Source organism: Pleurodeles waltl, chromosome 7 (assembly GCF_031143425.1).
Source record: "Pleurodeles waltl isolate 20211129_DDA chromosome 7, aPleWal1.hap1.20221129, whole genome shotgun sequence".
Lineage (NCBI taxonomy): Eukaryota > Metazoa > Chordata > Amphibia > Caudata > Salamandridae > Pleurodeles > Pleurodeles waltl.
Window position 1 is genome coordinate 1,136,886,465 of NC_090446.1, and position 16,297 is coordinate 1,136,902,761.

Consider the following 16,297-nt stretch of genomic DNA (forward strand, 5'->3'; position numbering starts at 1 on the left):
GCAAAGGGACGCAGCTGTTACAGGCTACACAGGCCTCTTTTAAATATGGCAGAAAATCGCAGAAGAAACATTAACACCCAACACTGCAGTCAGATGGGGGTGGTGGATGTCAGAATAAAACAAGCATTTGCAATGCAAAAGGTCTCGCATTTTCTTGAGTTAGAGCTATTGGCATTGTAAATTTATAACTGGACTTTTCTTGCCAAATAACTTGGTCAACCCTGCCTTATAATTTTGTTTTTTTCCTGCCATATAATTCCAGTGGCCTAGCATTTCACTAAAGCACTTCCATTTACCTTCTTCCTCTATCTTAAAACATATACAATTATCATATAAACCTTTATCAGAACTAAACTTTTGGCATTAGAATGTAATGCTCAAAACACCATAATAAAAATATAATTTGGGACGGATTGTAATGCTCAAAACACCATAATAAAAATATAATTTGGGACGGATTGGAGGATGAAAGGAAAGAGGGAGTCGGGAGTAAAGACGGAGAGGACAAGTGGCATAGTAACGGTGTCATGGGCCCTGGAGTAAGAAAGGAAAATGGTGAACTGGAATTTTGGTAGAAAATAGAGCAGTAATTAGAGCTGAGTGAGGTTCATAGGTCTCTGGGCCCCGGTGCCACTGCTTTATTGATAACTAGGCCGCAGGAGAGAAAGCAGATGGGCAAGAAAAAGAGAAGAAAAGGGAATACAACAGACAAAAGGAAGAAAGAGAAGGGTTCGCAAAGAAATAAAATAAAGAAGGGAAAGAAACTACAAGAAAACTAAAACACAACTAAGAGACTAAATAGAGCAAACGTATGCGACAAAAGAAAAAAGGGAAGGAAGCTAGCAAACGAAAGATAAAGAGGAAAACATTTTAAAGAAGTGTGAAAAGAAAGAGGAAAATTAACATTAGAGAAAAAGAGAGATGGTGAGAGAAACCAGCGGCGAAAGAGCCAAGGCACGTATGTACAGACATATTTTCCACAGACACAGAATTGGAAAACCACTTGGATACAACGGATCCCGACAAGTAACTTGTGGCTTACACATACAGGTGGGAAAAAGAGGGATTTATAGTAAAATGTGAATTGACAGATAAAGATAAGAAAAAAAATCAGGGGAAGGAAGAAAGATCTAAAAAAAAAAAAAGAAAAAAAAAGTCAAAGGACGCATACCGAGTCAACGGAAAGACGAAAAATAAAAAGACACAGAATGAATGAAGGCAGGAGAAAAAAATAGTGAAGAAATGAACTCCTGATGGAGAAAAAAAGAGAGGAATGAAACAAGGAAAGAAATGACCAAGTTTGAAAGAGGAGGTAGGAAGAGGAAGAAGGGGAAAAAGGGGAGATGAATAGAAATAAACAGTTGAAAAAAAAGAGCAAAACTGTTAACATGTGGCTTTTAAGAGCTGGAAAGTGAAAAGTGGAGGGGGTTGGGGGGGGGAAGAAACATTGAGAGTAAACACATTAAAGGAAAGAACGGAGTGAGATAGGTAAAACAGACCCTCCCAAATAAAGATGGGAGCTAAGGATAGATTTAGTTGGCTCCCTGTTGCAGTTAACCCCCACTTTTTGCCTGATACTGATGCTGACTTGACTGAGAAGTGTGCTGGGACCCTGCTAACCAGGCCCGAGCACCAGTGTTTTTTTCACCTAAAATGTACCATTGTTTCCACAATTGGCACACCCCTGGCACACAGATAAGTCCCTTGTAAAAGGTACCAGTGGTACCAAGGGCCCTGTGACCAGGGAAGGCCTCTAAGGGCTGCAGCATGTTTTGTGCCACCCTTAATGACCCCTCACCTAACACATGCACACTGCCATTTCAGATTGTGTGTGTTGGTGAGGAGAAAAAGGCAAAGTCGACATGCCATCCCCCTCAGGGTGCCATGCACACAAAATACTGCCTGTGGCATAGGTAAGTCACCCCTCTTGCAGGCCTCATAGCCCTAAGGCAGGGTGCTCTATACCACAGGTGAGGGCATAGCTGCATGAGCAATACAGTGTCTAAGTCCATTCTTTTTTTTTTTTTTGATAAAGAATTTTTATTGATTTTTGCAAAAGAAAAAATAACCATGATACAAAGGTCATAACACGATGCCAACGGGCATCCAACATTGGTCGAACCTGTGATCCCAGATAGCACTACTATTAAAGATAACAGATAACATAGTATTCAGGAGCCTAGTGCGGCCTCCCATTTCCCCCATATCCTATTATATTTATTCGGACATCCTCTAGCCTCATATACAAGTTTTTCACTCTGCGCACACCAATCCACTCCCTGTCTCCATTTAGCCAACGATGGGGCATTCTTGGCCTTCCAGTTTGCCACTATGTCCCTCTTAGCCACTAAGCACGCCACCCCAAGGAAAATTCGATCTGGTCTCCTTAGCTCGATGTCACCCATGATCCCGAGGAGGAGGGGTAGAGGCTCTCTCTCTATATTCTCCTGCAACACCTCAGAAATCTCCCCCAGGACCGCTCCCCAATAGGCTACCATGGCCGGGCAGGTCCACACCATGTGGAAGAAGTCAGCTGTAAGGTTTCTGCAGCGAGGGCACTCCGCGTTGGGGCGGAGGCCCGCTCTGTGTAGTTTGTCGGGTGTGAGGTATGCTGTGTGCAAAAAGTAAGTTTGTATCAATCTGAAACGGGTGGCGATCGCCAGGGCCCGCGGGGCCATTAGCGCCTCACCCCATTCCATCTCTTCCATGGGGCCCACCCACTCCTCCCATCTCTGGCGAAGTACCCCCAGGGAGCCCGAGGTGCCGGAGACCAGGGTGCGATATATCTGGGAAACACCTCCCCTACCTAGGCTCCCCATCAATGCCTTGGCCTCCATGAGGCTGCATTCAGGTATGTTTTCCCCCTCTCGGATGTGTACTGATAAGGCATGTCGGAGCTGGAGGTATCTGTGGAACTGTGTCTTGTTTAATGAAAAGTTTTTCTGGAGATCTTCAAAGGACCGTATGTGTGACCCGTTCCAGACATCGCCTAGTGTGGAGATGCCTATGTTGTCCCAGTTCCGAAACCCCTCCAAGCCCGCCACCTCCACCAATTGCCTCCCATGCCACAGTGGGGTCTGCTGGGTAAGTCGTCCCCACCACCCCGTTGACTTTTGAGCCGTCCGCCATCCCTGTAGAACCACCCTGGTCACATCTGGGACGTCTCGAGAGATCGGACCTCCATAGAGGGTGTCCAAAATCCGTGGGTAACCCATCGTCTGGAGCTCCAGTTGGTACGCCGGGTCTGTCCACCCACCCCCCATCCAGTCATTAATCACAAGTACTTGTGTCGCGAGGTGGTAGGAGTGGATATTGGACATGCCCAAACCTCCATCATATACATCCCTCTGGCAGGTTTTGAGCGCTAATCGTGGGCGGGCTCCGCTCCATATAAATTGGCGCACCAATGAGTCCATTTCCCCAAACCATTTCCTAGGGATGGGATGGGGAAAATTTTGCAGGAGGTAGAGGAGCCTAGGAAGGATCATCATCTTATAGAGCGCGATTCTACCGAGCAGGTTAAGGGGGAGTGTCCTCCAGTGTAGGAGATCACTTCTGATTTTTCTGGTTAACGGTGTAAAGTTAAGTTCCCATGTCAACTCAGGGAGAAGTGAAATATACATTCCCAGATATTTGAAGCTATTTCTTCGTACTGGAATGTTTCGCTGCCAGTCCACACAATCCCCGGAGCGGTGTAGGGGGACCAGTAGGGACTTGCCGGGGTTCAGGATCAGCCCCGAGGCTTCCGCGAAGAGGCCCAGGATCTCTAGCACGCGGGGGCCACTTTTAGCCGGGTTGGATAGGTATAGGAGGACATCGGTCTTCTGCACAGGCAGGCCAGGACCAGCCCTCGATCAGGGGATCTCCTCGCAGCAGTATCGCAAGAGGCTCTATCATTAATGCGAAGAGCAACGGGGATAGCGGGCAACCCTGCCGGGTTCCGCGGCCAATAGGGAATGGGTCAGAGACCACTCCATTCACCCGGACTCGAGCTGTCGGTTTGGAGTACAGGAGTCTCACCAGGCCTCGGAATCTGGGACCGAGTCCATTTTTCTGCAAGACCAGTTCAAGGTAAGACCAATCCACTGTGTCAAAGGCTTTTTCAAAGTCCAGCAAGAGTAATGCCAAGTGTGCGTGCGACAGAGTATTGCGATGTGCCAGAGCCAGATGCAACCGCCTAATGCAGTGCCTGGTGCTACGAGTGGGCATAAAGCCACACTGGTCAGGGTGCACTAGTGTAGGCATTATCTCTTTCAGTCTAGAGGCCAGGGTCGAGGAAAGCACTTTGATCTCAATGTTTAGAAGTGAGATGGGTCGGTATGCCGAACAATGTCTCGATGGGGGCTGAGTTTTGGGAATCACTACTATTGTCGCCTGGTCAATCTCGGTGGGAAATCGGCCTAGTTTCTCGGCTTCCCCATACATGTTGAGTAAGTGGGGACCCAGTATATCACTGCATTTGCTATATAGCTCTGCCGGGAATCCGTCAGGGCCGGGGGTCTTGCCCGACGCCAGGCTGGAGATTGCACTGGTGATCTCTGCAAGGCTAATAGTTTCATCTAGCCTGTCTCTTGCCTCCAGGGAGATCCTGGGGAGAGTGATCTCATTCAGGAGGGGAGTCTCTTTCTCAATAGCAGGGCGGGGGTGCAGTGCATAGAGGTGGGCATAGTAGGACGCGAAACTTTGTGCGATTTCAGCTGGAGTCCTAGAGAGGGCGCCCGAGGGCTCCAAAATCTCAGGTATAACCCTGCTGGCCAGAGGACGCGCGGCCAGCCAATGTAGGAGCTTCCCATTTTTGTCCCCCCAGCCATATATACGGGCCACCGAAGCTCTCCAAATGCACCTGGCTGAATCTAGCATTATGTGTTTAATTTCTTCTCTAACCATAGTCAGCTGTCTCAGGGCAGCGGCAGACGAAGAAGTCATTTGTTGGCGTTCCAGTCTCAGAGCCCTGGCCTCCAGGTCAGAGATCTGGGAGTTCCTGTCCCGCTCGCGGGTACGGAGAAGGTACTTGGCATGCCCTCTGAGGGTAGCCTTACAGGCGGCCCATAATGATCCTGGGGAGCGGACCGACCCCAGATTCAGATCGAAGTATTGAGTTAGTTGATTTCTGATCTCTTGGGTGTAGTCTTTGTCTTGTAAATACCATGCGTTTAGGCGCCATACTGGGCGTTTGGAGGGATCCGCTCCACCCAGTCGGACCCGCACTGGTGCGTGGTCCGAGACTCCCCGGGGGAGTATCTCTGCCCCTGTGACACTCGAGAGGTCCAGAGCAGACATGAATACCAGATCAATTCTGGATTGCGTCCGGTGGGCGGCCGACGTGTGGGTGTACCGGCGATCCCTAGGGTGCCAAGTTCTCCATACCTCGCAGAGGCCAAGGCTCTCGGTCCAACCAGTAAGAGCCGAAGCCCTGGCTAATCTACTGGCCGTAATCTCGCCGGATACATCCAAATCCGGATCGAGAACCGCGTTGAAGTCCCCCCCCAGCAGGGTGGTCCCTTGGGGCAATCCCACAACCACTCGGCGAAGCGAGTGCAAGAAGGCATCAAGTCTCGTCGGGGGGGCATACGCAGATATAAAATTTATCGGAGTTCCATGAAGAGTCCCCGTAGCCACTACAAATCTGCCCTGTGGGTCGGCCTGTGTTGCTGTGATCACCACAGGCAGAGAGCGGTGAAGTAAAATGGCTACCCCTCTAGAGCCCCTGGAGAAGCCTGCGTGGTATACTCTGTCATACCCTCCCCGTATGAGCATGGGGCACCTAGTCCCAAGGAGGTGGGTTTCCTGCAGAAGGACCACTAAGGGGGAGTATCTGCGGAGAGTGTTAAATACTGCTGACCTCTTAATCTTATCCAACAGACCATTTACGTTCCAAGAAAGAACCTGAGTTAATGAGTGCCAGGCGTGAATTGTATAGGTGGTGCATAGGGCTGAGTGTCAGGCTGTGGACCCAGGGACGACCATTTCAAACAAAACAGTAAGATAATAAGGAAGCTAAGCAACTTCTTCCTATCTAGTCTAACTTCAAAAACCCCTCCCCCCAACCACCCTCCTCCCCATACTCCCACCCCGGAAGCATCTGTCGCCCAAATACCCAACCAAAACCAGACAGCCAGCAGGACTGTCCTTGGGGTGGAGTGGTGGACCCCTCCATATAGTCGGATCAATTACAATTAGTGGTGACCTGCCAAGTCTCAGGTATCTTATAGTAGAAAGGCATGACGCCTTCTGTAGTGACCCTTGTAAGGTCTGCATAGGTGAAACGGACATCTCAAGTCATTTTGGACTCCCATCAGCAGGTGTCAAGTGTGTCATATTAACCAAGGACCGGGGACTGACTCAGGCCGTTATCATCTGCCGTTTGGCCTGGGATCTGAGGCCCAGAAGGGTCCGTGGGTTTCTTCTCTGTTTGTGAGCCAGAATCTCGGATTTCCTCATTGTTGTCGAAATTGTTTGTGTCTTTCGGTCTCCCTCTCCGGGATCTGGTGCGCCTCCGGCTCCTCCGGGGGCCTCCCGGGGTGAGGGGTCCGACCCGAGGGGCCCCCTCCGTGTGCTCCAGGGGCCCCCTCCGGGCACCGATGCCCTCCTCCGTCAGCCAGTCCCAAGCCTCTTCAGGTGTTTCAAAAAAATGTGCTCGCCCGGCCAAGAGGACCTTGAGCCGCGCGGGGAAGAGGAGCATGTATGAAAGTTGCATCGCTCTAAGTTTCTGCTTAACGTGTTCATACGACTGGCGGCGGATCTGGACCTCACGGGTATAGTCTGGGAAAATTAAGATTTTATGGTTCTCCCATTGAAGATCTTCCGACCTCCTAGCCTCTTTAAGGATATTGTCTCTATCCTTAAAGTTAAAGAAGCGCGCAATCATTGGTCGTTTTGGGCCGCCCGGTGGGGGGCGCGGGGCCAATGCCCTGTGGGCTCTTTCAATCGCAAACCAGGGCGAAAGGGACTGGTCCGGCATCCATGCTTTAATCCACCTTTCTAGGAACTCAGATGCCCCACCATCCTCCACGCCCTCCGGAAATCCGATGAAACGCAGGTTGTTGCGTCTTGATCGGTTCTCTGCATCTTCCGCACGACGGTGCAGCTCGCCAGTTCGAGTCTGCAGCTGGGCCACTTTTCTTCTAAGGTCAGCTAGGTCGTTTTCAGTCTGGGAGACTCTAGTTTCAACCTCGGTGATCCGGCTCACTGCGTTTCTGAGGTCTTGCCGAACCAGACCCACGTCTTCTCGTACTTCCCCGATCTTAGTCTCCACAGCAGACTGTGATGCTTAAATGGCTTGAAGGATGGCACTCACTCCGTCCGGTGCGGGGCCTCCGCTAGTTGTGTCTCCCTCTCCTCGCTGGCCAGCCGGTGTCGTGAACTGGTCAATCTTTTGCTGGGAAGATGGAGGTTGCTTGTTCGCCTTGTCTCTCCCCATCACGGCATCGGAGACAGGAGTCGGGTAGTTTTCCAATCAAGTCTAGATCCCTTGCACGTTTGCTGTTACTGCGATTATGAGTGCGTGGGGAGAGGCATTCAGGCCCAAGCTGTGATCTTCTTCACCTTTGAGATCTGATGAGTCCAGTTTCATCTTGGCCCAGTTGCCAATTGCCATTAGGTATTAAGTGCAAGGGGGGGGGGGGGGGGGGTAGGGCATCTTTCCTCCCTGTCTCCTTTCCCCTCCCGCACCCCGTTTTCACTTCGAGTCGGTACCTTCAGTAAAGCCTCGACCGGCCCCGGTGTTAATTACGCTGCTCCAGTGATGCCATGAGGTCACTCAGGGCCATTGCCCTTCCGTTAGTTCGGATCGCGGTGCTGATTTTTCGGCCGTATCGGTAACTTTAGCACAGCCTCATCCTGCCTCGATGTCTCCGCCGCGCTCCGTGGACTCCCGGCATGCCTCCGCCGTCACTCAGGGCACCAGGGAGTCCTTCTCTGCAACCGCCCCTCCGCCGCTCCAGCTCCGGCCAGCGGGGTCCTGGGTACAGCGCAGCCGCTTAGCTCCCTCCGCCGCTGTCCCCAAGTTTGCGCACGGCCGCAGCCTCATCCACACGACGCTCTCTTCCTCCAGACGCAGCGGCGCCGCCCCCACACGCCGCGGGAGCCGCGCTAGGGTCATAGCCTCAACCCTATCCAGGGTCCCCTTCTTACCCCGTCGCACCTCTGTTCCAGCGCGGCCGCGTCCGGTGGGATCGCCGGTCCGGCCCCAGCTCAGCCGCGGAAGTCAGTCCCGGCCGCCATTCTGTTTTCGGGGACGGGACGGTCGCGGCTCGACAACGGGGGCTGCTTTCGCCAGGAGTTCCTCGCCGGAGCCTCTCAGGGGCCCAGGGATCACAAGGACTGTCAAAACGACGTCTCCGGCTCGGTCAGGCCACTCTAACTACGGGCGGATGACGGAGGGTCCAGAGCACTCTCAGAGTGCGACCGCCATCTTGACGCCCCGTCTAAGTCCCTTCTTAGACATTATAAGTACAGTGTGGCCATATTAAGTATATGGTCCGGGAGTTTGTCAAAAACGAACTCCACAGCTCCATAATGGATACACTGAATACTGGGGAGTTTGGTATCAAACTTCTCAGAATCGCATCCGACAGGGACCAGTGACCTCTGAAGCCTCAGAGGACTGCCCTGGACTACAGGACCAAGAAACTCCTGTGAACAGCGGCCCTGTTCAAAACCAGCTACTTCTTTGCAACAAAGAAGCAACTTCCAAGGACTTCACGTTTCCCGCCCGAAGCGTGAGACTCTACACTCTGCACCTGACGCCCCCGGCTCGACCTGCAGAAAACCAACACCTCAGGGAGGACTCCCCAGCGACTGCGAGCCCGTGAGTAACCTGAGATGACCCCCCCGATCCCTCACAGCGACGCCTGCGGAGAGAATCCAGAAGCCCCCCCTGACCGCGACTGCCTGTAACAAGGGACCCGACGCCTGGAACCAACACTGCACCCGCAGCCCCCAGGACCTGAAGGAACCGAACTTCGATGCAGGAGTGACCCCCAGGCGACCCTCTGCCTTGCCAAGGTGGTGGCTGTTCCGAGAAGCCCCCCCTGTGCCTGCCTGCACCGCTAGAGTGAACCCCGGTCCCTCCATTGAAACCTGAAACCCGACGCCTGCTTTGCACACTGCACCCAGCCGCCCCTGTGCCGCTGAGGGTGTGTTTTGTGTGCCTACTTGTGTCCCCCCCCCAGTGCTCTACAAAACCCCCCTAGTCTGCCCCCCGAGGACGCAGGTACTTACCTGCTGGCAGACTGTAACCGGAGCACCCCTGTTCCCCATAGGCGCCTATGTGTTTTGGGCACCTCTTTGACCTCTGCACTTGAGAGGCCCTGAGCTGCTGGTGTGGTAACCTTGGGGTTGCCTTGAACCCCCAACGGTGGGCTTCCTATGTCCCAAACTTGAGACTTGTAAGTGTTTTACTTACCTCCAAAACTAACCTTTACCTACCTCCCCCAGGAACTGTTGATTTTTGCACTGTGTCCACTTTTAAAATAGCCATTTCTACAAAGACTGTATGTGATATTGCTTTCATTCAAAGTTCCTAAAGTATCTAAGTGAAGTACCTTACATTTAAAGTATTAACTCTAAATCTTGAACCTGTGGTTCTTAAAATAAACTACGAAAATCTATTTTTCAGTATAAGAACCATTTGGCCTGGAGTAAGTCTTTGAGTGTGTGTTCCTCATTTATTGCCTGTGTGTGTACAACAAATGCTTAACACTACCCTCTGATAAGTCTCCTGCTCAACCACACTACCACAAAATAGAGCATTAGAATTATCTCTTTTTGCCACTATCTTACCTCTGAGAGGAACCCTTGGACTCTGTGCACACTATTTCTCACTACAGAGCCAACTTCTTACACTCCCCCACATCCTCAAACAGAAGTCAGAGTGTGGAACAGCAGGGGGCACTGCAGAACAGCAGAAGTTGCATTAGCAGAGTTGTATGTGAACCCCAATACAGCAATATAGGGGCGCTTCAGAACAGGATTAGGGGTATAGAGAGAGCTGTGTCCCGGCCCAGTGTTAGAATAACAGAAAGGCAGCAAGTGAGGAATGAGAAAAGGAGTGCAGTGTATTCCCTAGTATTAGAATAATGGGGTTCTGCAGGCTAGGGTTGAGGTGCACTGACAGAGTTGTATGTGGGCTGCAGTACTGGAACAGTAAAGGGCACACAAGGTCAGAATTGAGTTATGTTAAAGGAGCAATCTTTGGAACCTAGTATTGGCGTGTCAGTGTGGCTGAGTGTTAGCCTGGAGGTGCCCTGGTGAAGCTGCGAGTGGGGTCCAGCATGGGAGTGGCTTTGCCTCTGAACCACAGAAGCAAGGGGCATGTGCGTAAGCCTTAGTACTGAGAATAAATGTGCGTTCAATGTTAGAATTGATGGATTCGGGCAGAGCTGTGGTGGTTCCCATCAACAGTGGCATTGGATGTTAGACTTGAGGTGCACTGGCTGAGCTGTGTTTTTCTCTTTTGGGTCCAGTATGGAGTTTGCAGTGGAGCTAATAGTAGAATTGAGCTGCTGTATCATAACTGTATGTGAGCGGGGTACCAGTATAGGACAGGAGGTGACCTCGCTGGGGAAGAACTGAGGTGCACTGATGGAGCTGCATCCAAAGTCCCTGTAGTGGAACAGCAAAGTCTGCTGACTAAGGTGCTCTGGCAGACAGTGTGTTTGGGGTTCTGGCACGGCTGAGGGGCTTGGAGTGCATGAACTGAAGTGCACTGATACCAGTATGGAGCAGCAGTGGGCACTGTCTCTAAGGATTGCGGAGCCCTGGTAGAGCTGGGTGCCTAGGATATAAGCAATTACAAGGGATCTTCCGCCCTGGGGACCACAGGCAGGCACACTTGGTAAATACAATCCAAGCCAAGCAAAAGTGCGGGAGCCAGGCAGCTGAGAGAGGGTGCAGAGAGCCCGCAAAGACCAAAAGTGACTAAGATAACAGCCTGATTTATATCGTTGTTTACAGCCTAGCTGAGAGCAAGAATGCTCTGCAAATGAAAAGGGAAGCTTCCCTGGACAGGAGCAGGAAACAAAGTAAAAAAAAAGTTCCCTACACACCAGATAAACAGGGCAAAGTGTAATTATACAGTAGTTGGTCCCTGCTCCCACACAGAAGGAGGGACAAAGAAGCATGACTGACCTCTAGCTAGCAAGGACTTTTAAATGACACTGAAACACACAAATGAAATAGCTGGAAGCCCACAGAAGAAGTATATTAAAAGTATACAAGAAATCATACGCTTACGCTCAACCTAAAACACAAGAATCTACCCTACTATCGGTTAACTAATTTGTACGCCATATTCACGAACTGCACCACTATGAAACACTGACAGGTAATAAGAAACATGTGGCAAGTAGAAACACCCATTATTAAGTTGAGAATAAAAGTTGTAGGGGGGGTGTGGCTGAGCTCCAGCCAAGATGGCTGCCAACTAACAGAGCTCTGCCACTAGCTCACAATTCCCCCTTCAAAATCAGACATTAAATCTGAGCCGCCCGCCAGCAGAGTTCTGGGTGAGGTCAGGATGAAGGGGCACAGACATGAGGGGCTCCCACGTTTTGGGGGCCACCAGAAGAAAAGAACGAGCCCGACGGCCTGTAGCTGGCGTCTGCCCTTGGAGCCTAAGGTGTGGACGAAAGGCGGGTGGTGGCCGCGACTGTGCAGTCAGCCTGCAGTGGGACAGGAGGACAGCGGGGAGGAGGCAGACCGCCAGATCCAGGGGCCTGTGTGTGCTGGGGCTTCCCGTGGCCTGCAACAGACGCAGAAGATGATGGAGGCTTGCGGTGCCGCTCCCCCAACAGAACCAACACCAGCAGCTGCCGCAGAGTGAGCGGAGGTGAGGGGGGCCCAGAAGCGTGCTGGATGATGGCGGAAGATAGGTGAAGGCACAAAAGACAAGTGAGGTGCCTGTATCAGCTGCCTGCCCCTGGGAGAACTAGCTGAACCCCTTGGGAGAGCCAGGGGCAGGCTGTCTCACCCTAAGGGGTGCCACGAGGATGGTGGCGGTGGGCCCAGTAACAACGTACCCTCTGCGAAGGAGGTGGCGGGATCCTGACTTGGAGGGAGAGGCTGGACCCTGTGCCAGAGTCTGGGCTGTGGAGCTGGCGACAGAGGGGACGGGGGGCCCTGCTGGCACAAGTGGCGGATGAGGGCTGGCAGGACACCACTGGACCAGAGGGGAGTGACCCAGCAGAGTAAAGGGAGAAACCCCAGCTGGAGAATCCTACATAGGCCCTTAAGGGGCCACGATTCCGGGGTCCCCCAAATATGGTCAGAAACAAAGGACAGCTACCGCAGCAGAATAATAAAATGGACAAGTACTCTGTCCGAGGCAGGCAGGGGGACCCATGACACTGTAAGATGCCAGGGGGGAACAGGAGGCAGAAGGGGCCCTCCCAAGCAAACCTTCACTGGGTGCCTTTATAGCGGCCAATTAAGACCTGAAGGGAACTTTGGAGCCTAAACTTGATACAGTAACCATGGATGTGATTCTCCTACGGGCAGACCTCATGAAAGTAGCAGATAAGGTCACAACTAAGGAGATGGATATTGCCCGCCTACAGTCTACCTCCAAGAGACTCGAGGACCAGGTACAATTTCTCACAACTGGAACACGAGAGAATTATGGCGCGCTTGGAGGATCAGGAAGGGAGGGAATGAATAAATAATATCAGAGTGGTGGGGGGTAACAGAGGGGGCCGAGGGTCCGAGTGTTGAGTTCTTTCTGGAGTCTCTTATTATAGACCATCTTTGCTCTAAGAGACTATCTACATTTTTCACTGTTGAACGGACACAGAGGGCACCGGTCCCCCCCAGCCCCCTTGAGACCGGGGGCCCCTGCGAGGACAATCATTGTGAGAATCTTCAATTATCAAGATAGAGACCATAACCTGCAGACTGCTAGATCTCGCGGGGGTCTCCAATATGAGGGTGGAGTCATCTGCTTTTTCACTGACTTTACACTTAGGGTCCAGCGACAACGGCGAAGATTCCAGGAGGTCAAAAAAGCATTAAATACATGATGCTCTACCCGGCGTGCCTGAGGGTGGTAGCAGAGGGCAAAACATGGCACTTTGACACGCAGGAGGAGTCCTAGGAGTGGCTGGAGGGGTCCCGGGCCATCCTAGCCGAAAGGGTGAACAAAGAGGACATGGAGACAGAGGGACAGTGGACCCACCACCAGAGATACAAGAAACCGGAACTGCAGTAGCGAGGTCGCCAACAATATAGGCAGCCACCCCAGAATGGCCAATAGTAGGGACTGCTAAGCTTGGACGCTCAGGGATGACAATCTGACTTCAACTGGAGGTAGTTTGGAAGATGTGCCTCCCGGATCCCTGGGCTGTGACGACGGCTGGAGCTACTGGCTGAAATCTGGTGGTGGTTTCCAGCGCACTCGAACTGGCCCACAGCGGCTTGCCAGGGCCTGATCAGGACAGTCAAGCAGTATTAAAAAAGGATATATTGACTAGGGGATTGAATCTAATTGCTACTAGCTGGCTGTGATGGTCAGACTTGGTGGTGCAAGCACACCCACACAACAGTTTGAGTTCCTAAAGGCGACAGGTGCTCTGCGGGTTGGAGGGGTGGGCAGTTTAAAGCCTACTTTGCAGGGTAGCAGGATGGGAAGAGTGTCTAGAGGGGGAATGTTAATCAACACTTCAATGTTATATGGTGTTTATATGCTATTGCACAGCAGTATGATGACCTGGGACATTACCTGGGATTGCGGGACATTTAAGAAGCATGTGGGGGGAGGGGGGTCCGGTGCTGCAACCCGCCTAGACCTAGAAAAGTTTCCCAATGGCAGGTACGACTGCAAGCACCCTTAAAGTCCTGACATGGAATGTGAATGGGCTGGGTAATCGTATTAAACGCATCATAGTCCTTCAATACCTGTGCAGACATGGCCCAGACCGTAGCCTGCTACAGGAAACGCATCTTAATGGGAATCAATACAAGGCCCTAAACAGATTCGGCTATCAGCTAATTGCGCATACGGGCTACACAGCGGATTCTAGGGGAGTAGGCATCCTCCCACAAAATATATACCATTTATACTGACATACTTGGTGGGAGCAGTATGTGGCGGTCTCAGGAGACTGGAAGGGGCATACGCTTAACTTATGTTCAGTATATGCCCAACTGCAACTGCAGGGTTCCACCCTGGTAGATCTAGGGGCACTATTGCTGGGTCACCCCACAGGATTACTAATCGTGGGAGGCGACATGAATCTTGTGGTTGACCCAGGATTGGACAGAGTCTCACATGCAAGGGAACCAGACACTTCAGTGCTGATGCGGTCCTTTTTGGACTCATTTGGCATGGCGGACCTGTAGAGATAGCACAACCCGGGAAATCGGCAATTTACGTACTCCTACGCGCCCCATGGTAAATCATTGATACTGGACTACCTACTCACCACACAGGCACACATTGGGAGGTTCACGGAGGCCACGCAGTACCCGAGGGGCATCTTGGATCACTCCTCCGTGGGAGTCACGCTGCTGGGACCCACGCGGTCCCACTGTCTTTCACCTAGACTGGACTCCTGGCACTTGACGGATAAGTCCTTCAGTGATAAAATTAGGGAGAGGGCTACGCAATACTTTGAGGAAAATATTTGGTCTGTGAACTCGGCATGAGTCTTATGGGAGGCATTCAAAACTGTAATCAGGGGACACGCACAGGATTCGATAGGGGACAAGAGAAAAGAGCGCAACTTACAATGTGGGGAATTGGAGAAATAAATTGAGGTCCTTGAGGCATTCTACCACACAGAGGGGGAAGTGGACGGTGGCCTACAACACCAACTGCACCTAAAATAGCAGGAACTGTGTACACAAGCCGAACAGCATGCGCAAGCTTACGCATTAGCATCCAGGCACCCACTATATGAGGTAGGTGACAAGGCCAAAAAGTTACTGGCTTGGTTAGATAGGAGGGACTGAGAACGAACATGGGTCAGGGAGATTCGGTCCAAAGAGGGTGTCACTCGTAGGTCAAATGAGGCTATAGCGGAAGCCTTCGCTACATACTATGAGGGAGTTTATGCCTCTGCGACACAAAAGACCGGGGAGGATTGTAGGGTTCTGCCTTAGCTTTCAGAACAAGAAAGGGGAGTATTAAAGGCTGAGCTAACCGAAGAGGAATTTGTCTTGGCATTGGAGGCGGGTAAGGCGGTATGACGAAATAGACTCCCGGCTGAGCTGTTTAAGTGCATGGGGAGCAAGGTCACCAAGCACAACATGTTGGCTATGTTCCGGGAAGCGAGGGGGGGGTGGAGCGGTTGCCGAGGGATCAGAGTACAGCAACCATTGTTGTAATTCCGAAAAAAGGTAGGCCCCCAGAGGAATGTGCTTCTTTTAGGCCCATCTCCCTTCTCAATATGGAGGTTAAGGTCTTGGCGAAGGTCCTAGCCACTAATTACGTGCAGTTATAGTAAATTTGGTCCATCCGGATCAGTCTGGCTTTATGCCATCCAGATGCACGCGCCTGAATCTGCGGAGACTATATGGGGTCCTACATATAATATAAAGCCAGACTGGTGAGCAGACAGCACTCCTGTCACTGGAAGCTAGGATGGATTTCGATAGCGTGGAATGGCCTTACATTTTTGCCACTCGCAAGAGGTTTGGTGTGGGGCCGCAGATCTTAGACTAGATCAGACTAGTATATTGGGACACCGTGGCCTGGGTGCGAGTCAATGCCGTGCTCTACCGGCCCTTTGCCCAACATAGAGGCACCCAGCAGGGGTGCCCACTCTCACCTATCCTGTTCACGCTGGCGACTGAGCCCTTAGCAGCAGGGATCCGGCAAGACCCCTTGATACGGGATATAGACTCTGGCACAACATGGAAGGATCATATTTCTCTGTAAGCAGATGATATTTTACTATATGTCACCAACCCCCCGATGGTCCGTAGACGGGATAATGCAGGTTCTCCGAATATTTGGGGAACACACTGGCTATCAGATTATTTGGGAAAAATCGCTGGTCTTCTCCCTGGCGGGGGCTCCTACCATCTTACCCCCAGGCTAGAGGGCACTGATATGGCAGGATGGTTTTAAATACCTTGAGATGTATGTTACCAGGAGTAACATACATCTCCCAAAAAATCTCCAGCCACAACTGTATAGATTCCATAGAGACGTGGCTCATTGGAGGACGCTACCACTCTCCTTGATGGGCAGAGCCACTTTATACAAAATGATATTGCCATGACTTTTATATGTCTTTCAGAATACTCCCTATAGAATACCGGCAGAGGTGTTTCAACAACTGGACCGAGATGATTAGAC

At 51.6% G+C, this 16,297-nt stretch overlaps 1 protein-coding gene across 5 annotated transcripts in view; it reads right to left on the reverse strand.

Annotated features, from left to right (window-relative positions):
• Nucleotides 1–16,297, reverse strand: part of UNC13D (unc-13 homolog D) — an 876,342-nt gene that overhangs the window by 1,649 nt on the left and 858,396 nt on the right. The gene's annotated exons all lie outside the window — the stretch shown is intronic.